Consider the following 7,976-nt stretch of genomic DNA (forward strand, 5'->3'; position numbering starts at 1 on the left):
AAAAAAATCTAAACCATTTCCCCCCTTTTTTTCAAATTCACCTCACAAAAAAACCAAAAAACTAAAAAAATTTTAAATAAAAAAACAAAAAATTTAAAATTTAATTTTTCCCACAAAAAACCCCTTAAAAACTCTTAAAAAATAGAATGTTACCCCTAAACCGCCCCAAATACATTAGCTAGGAACTCATTTATGCTTTTAATTCCCCATCACAAGTTTCCATAAAACTTTATAAAATACAACACATACAATCTCGAAATTCCTTGGCGCTGGAGAGGTCACCGTATCACAAAACAAGAGGCGCGGCGCTGCAACATTGAATGAACATGGGAAACCCGGCTCCTGTGGTTTTTCCTATCGACGTGCAGTTTTTCCTGTTTATCTCTCGGTTGGGTAGTTTCCAACGATCACTCATTTATTTCGGTGAACAAAAGCATGTTTTACATTTTCCATTTCTCTCTCTCACTTCTCTCTCTCTCTCTCTCCCCCTTCTCTTATCTATCTCTCTCCTCTCTCCCCTCTCTCTCGCCTCTCTCCTCTCTTTCCCCCCTCTCTCTCTCTCTCTCCTCCTCCCCTCTCTCTTCTCCCCTCTCTCTCTCTCTCTCTCTCCTCACTCTTCTCTACACACTCCCCTCGCTCCCCCCCCCCCCCTCCCCCTCTCTCTCTCTCTCTCCTCCCTCTCTCTCCTTTTTCCTCTCTCCTCTCTCTTTCCTCTCTCTTTCTTTCTCCCCCCTCTCTCCCTCCCCCTCCTCTCTCTTCTCTCTCTCTCTCTCTCTCTTTTCTCTCTTCTCTCTCTCTCTCTCTTTTCTCTCTCTCTCTCTCTCTCTGTAAAAATAAAAACAATATAATGACAACAGTAATTATAATAATAGGAATGTCAATAACAACACTGATTATAATGGTAATAGTTAAAATAACGATAGCAATAATAACAAAACAATAATAAAAATAATTATTATAATAAAACAATAACGAGGAGGATGTTAATATAACAATAACAATAACAATATTCTTGATATTTCATCACCTGAATCCTCTTTTAAAACATCTCTCCCTCCTTCCTTCCGTCCCCCCTTCCTTTTTCCCCCCTCCTTTTCCCTTTTTTCCTTCCCTTTTTTTCCTTCCCTCCTCCTTCTTTCCTTCCCTCCTTCCTTCTTTCCTTCCCTCCTCCCTCCTTCCTTCCCTCCCTTCCTCCCTCCCTTTCCCTTTCCCCCCCTTCCTCCCTCCTTCCTCCCTCCTTCTTCCCCCCCTTCCTCCCCCCCTTCCTTCCCTCCCCTTCCTCCCTCCTTTCCTTTCCCCCCTTCCTTCCCTCCTTCCTCCCTCCTTCCCTTCCCCCCCTTCCTCCCTCCCCCCTCCCCCCCTTCCCTCCCTCCTTCCTTCCTTCCCCCCCTTTCCTCCTCCTTCCCCCCTTTCCTCCCTCCTTCCTTCCCCCCTTCCCCCCCCTTTCCCTTCCCTCCCTTCCTCCCCCCTTCCCTTTCCCCTCCCTTTCCTCCCCCCTTTCCCTTCCCCTCCCTTCCCCCCTATTTTTCCCCTCCCTTCCTCCCTCCTTTCCTTCCCTCCTTCCTTCCCTCCCTTCCTCCCTCCTTCCTTCCCTCCTTCCTTCCCTCCCTTCCTCCCTCCCTCCCTCCCTCTCACAACGATCTTCATAAATCTAAAATGCAAAGGCGTAAGTCTTCGCTTTCCTCTCTCTATCTTTCTTTTTCTTCTTTTTTTACATTTTCATTCCGTTGCAACGAGAATTAATGAGATCAACATGAAGATTGGTGGCCCTGCAACTGCCCCTTTTAGGAGAGCATCATGCACTTAAAATCTTCTGCAACAACCACCTCATTCGCTGGAGACAAGTAAACAACGGTTGCAAATGCATTGGATTTAGGTTGCAAGTTTTCCGAGCTCTTAGGGGAATGGGGGGGGGAGGTGAAGGGGGAGGGGGAAGGGGAGGGATAGGGGAGAGGGGGGAAAGATGAGGGGGGAGGGGAGGGATAGGGGAGGGGGAAAGAAGAAGGGGGGAGGGGGGAGGGGGACGCATTTTGAGATCTGGCGCGCAGGACAAAAATGCATTGCAAAATTTTGTTCGGGGGTTTATGGCGAGAAGGGGGGAAAAGATCAAATTAAACTAAAAGGGATTGTTTATTTCAAAGTACGCTCATATTCTTAATATGTCTACACACCACCATCCCTACATCATACTAAAAACATTTAAAATATACATTGACATACATTCCTGCACCACCTCATATTTTACTCCCCCTCTTTTCCCTCTCTCTCTCTCCCTCCCTCTCTCCCCTCTCTCTTCCAAAAAACACCACCATAACACAAAATTAAAAGCATTTATAAAGCAGAAACTGAAAAACAAAACTTAGACGACAAACAAAAAGAGAGAGAAAAGAGAGAGGGAGGAGGGGAGAGAGAAGAGAGAGAGAGGAGAAGAAGAGGAGAGAGAGGAGAGAGAGAGAAAAGGAAAAGGCAAAAACAAGAAAGAGAGAAAAAGACAGAGAAAAGGGGGGAAAACTAGAAAAAAAACATAGAAAAAAAAAGATAGAGAGAAAGAAAGAAAAAAAAAAAGAAAAAAAATAAAAGGGAAATGAAGGGGAAAAACAAGAGAACATCCCGTGCTCCCATCTTTTTATTTTTTTTTTTCTAAGCTTTAAAAGTGTCCACGTGTCACAGAAATGCCAGGTCACGTGACAGGGAAAATATGGCAAGTGTCAAGTCGGTCGCTTTCCTCGAGGCGCCAGATGGTCCTCGTCTTGTGTCTCTTCATCACGTTTCTTTTTTTTTCCTTTCCTTTTCTTTTTATGCTTTGGAAAACATGGTTGAAGACAAATTGAGGATTGCAGGGAAAATACTGCTTTGTGTTTCCGATGAGGAGGAAAATTGTCAAATCAAGATGATGGTGATGATGATGGTGATGATGATGATGATGGGGTGATGGGGATATGATAATGAGATGATGATGTAATGATGTGATGAATTTGGGGATGATGATGGGGGTAATGATGAGTGATGATGAAATGATGTATGGGTGGTGATGATGATTTAGGTGATATGAGACGTGGCGATGATAACGTTAACGCTATTACTGATGATGATCATATCCGGTTAACTGTATAATTGTCCAACTGTGATGATAACGAAGACCATTACTGATATCATCCTCACCGTCGTTATTCTTAATCTGGCGTTGTTAACACCATAATCTTTATCACCATCATTATCAGTATCATGACTTCCATCACTATAATCCTGCTTTTTCTGATGGTGATCTGATTCTACTCTGAATAATGAAATATATTAAAGTGTTTGAAAACAAAAATGATATGAAGAACAATTTCATAAAAAAAAAAAAAAAAAAAAAAAACAGGAGGCAGAGAGTAGTATTCAAAATATAAAATAAATATGAAATAAGATACGAGAAATTGCTTACAAAATAGTTGATATAAAAGGAGATAAAGCAAAATGATACACCCTCACCCCGCCCCCCCCAAAAAAAAAGAAGAAAAACAAACATATATAAATTAACAAGAACAAAAAACGAAAAAAAAAAACAGAAGGACGAGAAAAAAAGGGGAAAATAAAAAATATAAAAAATAAATATATATAAAACACATTGAAAAGAAAAAAAGAAAAGACAAATGAAAAAATATTAAAGCATAAAGGGAAGACAAAGAAAATATAAAAACAAAAATAAAACAAAACCACAATGAAAATATGAAATACAAAAGAATTCTATTTCAAAAAATACACAGAAAATGGAAGGGGAGACGGAGAGGAAAGGGAAAAAGTTACTCAATAACAATTTTTTTCAAAAGTAGAAAACAAGAAAAAAATATCGGAGGAATAAATGAAAGAAAAACAAAAATATCAGAAGAGAAATATCTTACACAGCGAAACACAAACAAGCAAACACACACACACACACACACACACACACACACACACACACACACACACACACACACACACACACACACACACACACACACACACACACACACACACACAAGCAAACAAACACACACACACACACAAACACACACACACAAACACACCACACACAAGCAAACAAACACACACACACACACACACACACACACACACACACACACACACACACACGCAGAAAGCAAAGCAGCTGACACACCGACAGCCAAAGTCCCCTGGCCATGCAGTCATCAGTCGCAGCAGTTCACATTTATGGCCATCGTTCAGACGAATGGCCACTCCGCTGGGCCAACGCGGGTTACGACCTCAGTTCATGCCTTTGTAATGGGGTTTAATTACGGGGGGGAGGGGGAGGAGATGGGGGGATGGGGCAGGGAGATGGGGCGGACGCAACAGGGGGGGGGGGGAGGGGAGGAGGCAAGACAAGATAAGGGGGGGAGGTAGAGGAGAGGATGGGGGGAGTTAATGAAGGGGGGGGGGAGGGTGAGCGTGTTATGAGGAGGCGTGAATGAGCAAAGAGGCGGGTGATGAACTTACGCGAGGTTATGTGTGACAGACGGCGCGCTATGAGGAGCCATGATGAAAGGCAGATGGAGAGGCCACAGGGAAATTACCAGGAAGGAGACATATGTGAAACTCTAGTCACGTATTTCAACACGCAAACACACTTACGCACACTCACATCTACGCACCCGATCCCCTCCCCCGACGCACGCAAATTGAAATTGAGGAGTATTTCAACACGCAGACAGACTCATACTCTTACACGCACGCGCGCCTCCCTCCCCCAACACACGCAAATAGATAATAATCATTCTAAATATAAGTATTTCTCCATCTAGCTTTTCCTCTCCCCCTTAAGACTAAGTGCATAGAGGCGCTATGTATATTTGGGGCAATATAAGGCGATGCTCCTGCGTCAGACGAGCCCCACTTTATAATTGGAATCACGAGAATTATTTCCCCCTTCCCTTCCCTACTCCCTCCCCCCTCCCCCCATGTTCATACCTTATCCCCCCCCTATTCTTAAATGGCTCCTCCTCCATCCCCATCCCCAACATCCCCTCCATACCACCCCCTTTCTTATCCCCACCATCTCTCTTTCCCCACATTCGATCTCCCCCATCTCTACATCCTCTCCACCCCCCCCTCCCCCCACTTTCACTTAATACCACCTCATCCTCCCCCCCCCCTTCCTACCTCACTCCTACCCCCATCCTACGAAATCTTCTCTCCCCCTCCGTCTTCCTCTCCCTCTCTTCCTCCTCTCCCTCTCTTCCTCCCCTCCCCCTCCTTCTCCCTCTCCTCCTCCCTCTCCCTCTCCCTCTCCTCCTCTCCCCTCCCACTCCTCCTCCCTCTCTTCCCCCTCCCCCTGCCTCTCCTCCTCCCCCTCCCCTCCCTCTCCCTCTCCTCCTCCTCCCCCTCCCCTCCCCTCCCCCTCTCCTCTACCCCCTCCCTCTCCCCCCCCTCTTCCTCATCATCACACTAGCTCTCATTACGGAGAAGCAGTTGATCCCGATCTCATTTTCCAAAAGTTTACGCCCCTGTGTAAACTCTTTTACGTAACCCCTGAACAACGAAGTGGCGTATTTCTCATTACGAACTTTGAAAGGAAAGTGCTGCGCGCGAGTGAGCGGGGGGTGGGGGGGGTGGGGGTGGGGGTGGGGAAGGAGGGGCAATATATTCGTTATTTTTTTTTTATTCTTTCGTCGGATGCGATTGTGGTGGTGGTGGTGTTGACGGTGGTGATGATGGTGGTGATGATAATTATGATGTTGACGATGATGACGATGATGATGATGGTGGTGATGAAGATGATAGTAGTGATGATAATGGCAAATGATGATCATAAAATCGAAGATGATTATCATTTTGTCGCTGATAACACTGTCATTCTAACCTTCATGTCCTCAAGCCTTGTATATATATATATATATATATATATATATATATATATATATATATATATATATATATATATATATACATAATATATATATATATATATATATATATATATATATATATATATATATATATATATATATATCATATATATATATATATATATATATATATATATATATATATATATATATATATATATATATATATATATATATATATATATATATATATATAAGAATATTTCAGAAACATTAACCCTTCAAATTTCTGACGAAGATCTAGTACACGCACGTAATCGTCTGTCTGTCGGTGTTCAAGTCTCGCCACCAAATTATGATCTTCTGTTCCCTAAATATTCATCGTCCAATAACTTCCGCGAACAGTTAATCTCCTACGCCTAATTTCAATCCACCCTCGAAATCTGTTCCTAATTTCTTCTCGGGAACCTTAATCCACGCAAAACTTTCACCCGTTTTCACAGATCTCATCTCACTCTGCTACGGCGTCTACTTGTCTATCTACTCGTCTGTCGACTCGTTTATCTACTCGCCTGTGGACTCGTCTATCTTCTCGTCTATCTACTCGCCTATCTACTCATATATCAACTCTATCTACTCGCCTGTGTCCTCGTCTATCTACTAATCTATCCACTCGCCTGTCAACCCTATCTACTCGCCTATCAACCCTATCTACTCGCCTATCAACCCTATCTACTCTGTCTACCCATCTATCTACTCGCCTATCAACTTTATCTACTCATCTATCAACTCTATCTACTCGCCTGTGGACTCGTCTATCTACTCATCTATCAACCCTATCTACTCGTCCGTCTACTCGTCTATCTACTCGCCTGTGTACTCGTCTGTCTACCCTATCTACTCGTCCGTCTACTCGTCTATCTACTCATCTATCAACCCTATCTACTCGTCCGTCTACTCGTCTATCTACTCATCTATCAACCCTATCTACTCGTCCGTCTACTCGTCTCTCCCGCACCACCGCCAGAATCCAATTAAACCTTTTCTGACGCACTGGCAACCCACCAAGAAATTTTTCATCTCGACCCGCCAATAACTTTTGGCGTAATCCTGCTCGCAAACCAACCAACCAAGAAACAGAATAATAAATAAACACGAATAAATGAAGAGAAAAGATAGGGCCAATTACAGCTAGAATTTCGTCAGCGTTCGTAATGATGATGATGATGATGTTGATAATGATAACAGTTCTTCTTCTTTCAACGGTAGGTTCATGTCTGAGCCGCCGTGGTCACAGCATGATACTTAATTGTAGTTTTCATGTTGCGATGCTCTTGGAGTGAGTACGTGGTAATAACCTCAAAAAGAGAAAGGACAGTGATAACAATAACAACAATAAAAGCAATAACAACACCATCAGTAATAATAATAATAACAATATAAATAATAAATAATAATAATAATAATGATAAATAATGATAATGACAATATTAATAATAAATAATGATAATGATAATGATAATGTTAATAATAATAATAATAATAGTAATAATAATAATGATAGAACAGCAACAGCAAGATAACAGTAACAAAGACGAAAGAGAGAAGGAGGAAGAAAAGCAAGATAAAGCAAGATAAAGCAAGGCAAAGCAAGGCAAAGCAAGATAAAGCAAGATAAAGCAAGGCAAAGCAAGGCAAAGCAAGATAAAGCAAGGCAAAGCAAGACAAAGCAAGGCAAAGCAAGACAAAGCAAGGCAAAGCAAGACAAAGCAAGGCAAAGCAAGACCCATCTATCGTTGGCCGAAGGAGGGGGGAGATGGGGGGGGGGGAGTAAGTATTGTATACGTCTCACCTCCAATTTCTTGAAGAAAAGTGGACGGTCGAAGCTGTTCGGCGATGTGGAGGCAGAGGAGAGGAAATGAAGGCAATGTTTTGTTTTGGTGGTGGGGAGGGGGGGAGGGTGGTGGTGGGGAAGGGGGTGAGGGTGGTGGTGGGGAAGGGGGGTGAGGGTGGTGGTGGGGAAGGGGGGTGAGGGTGGTGGTGGGGAGAGGGGTGGGAGGGGGTGTGGTGAGGGGGGTGGTGGGGAGGGGGTGGTGGGAAGGGGGGGAGGGTGGTGGTGGGGAGGGGGGGAGGGTGGTGGTGGGA

Source organism: Penaeus monodon, chromosome 14 (genome assembly GCF_015228065.2).
Source record: "Penaeus monodon isolate SGIC_2016 chromosome 14, NSTDA_Pmon_1, whole genome shotgun sequence".
NCBI lineage: Eukaryota > Metazoa > Arthropoda > Malacostraca > Decapoda > Penaeidae > Penaeus > Penaeus monodon.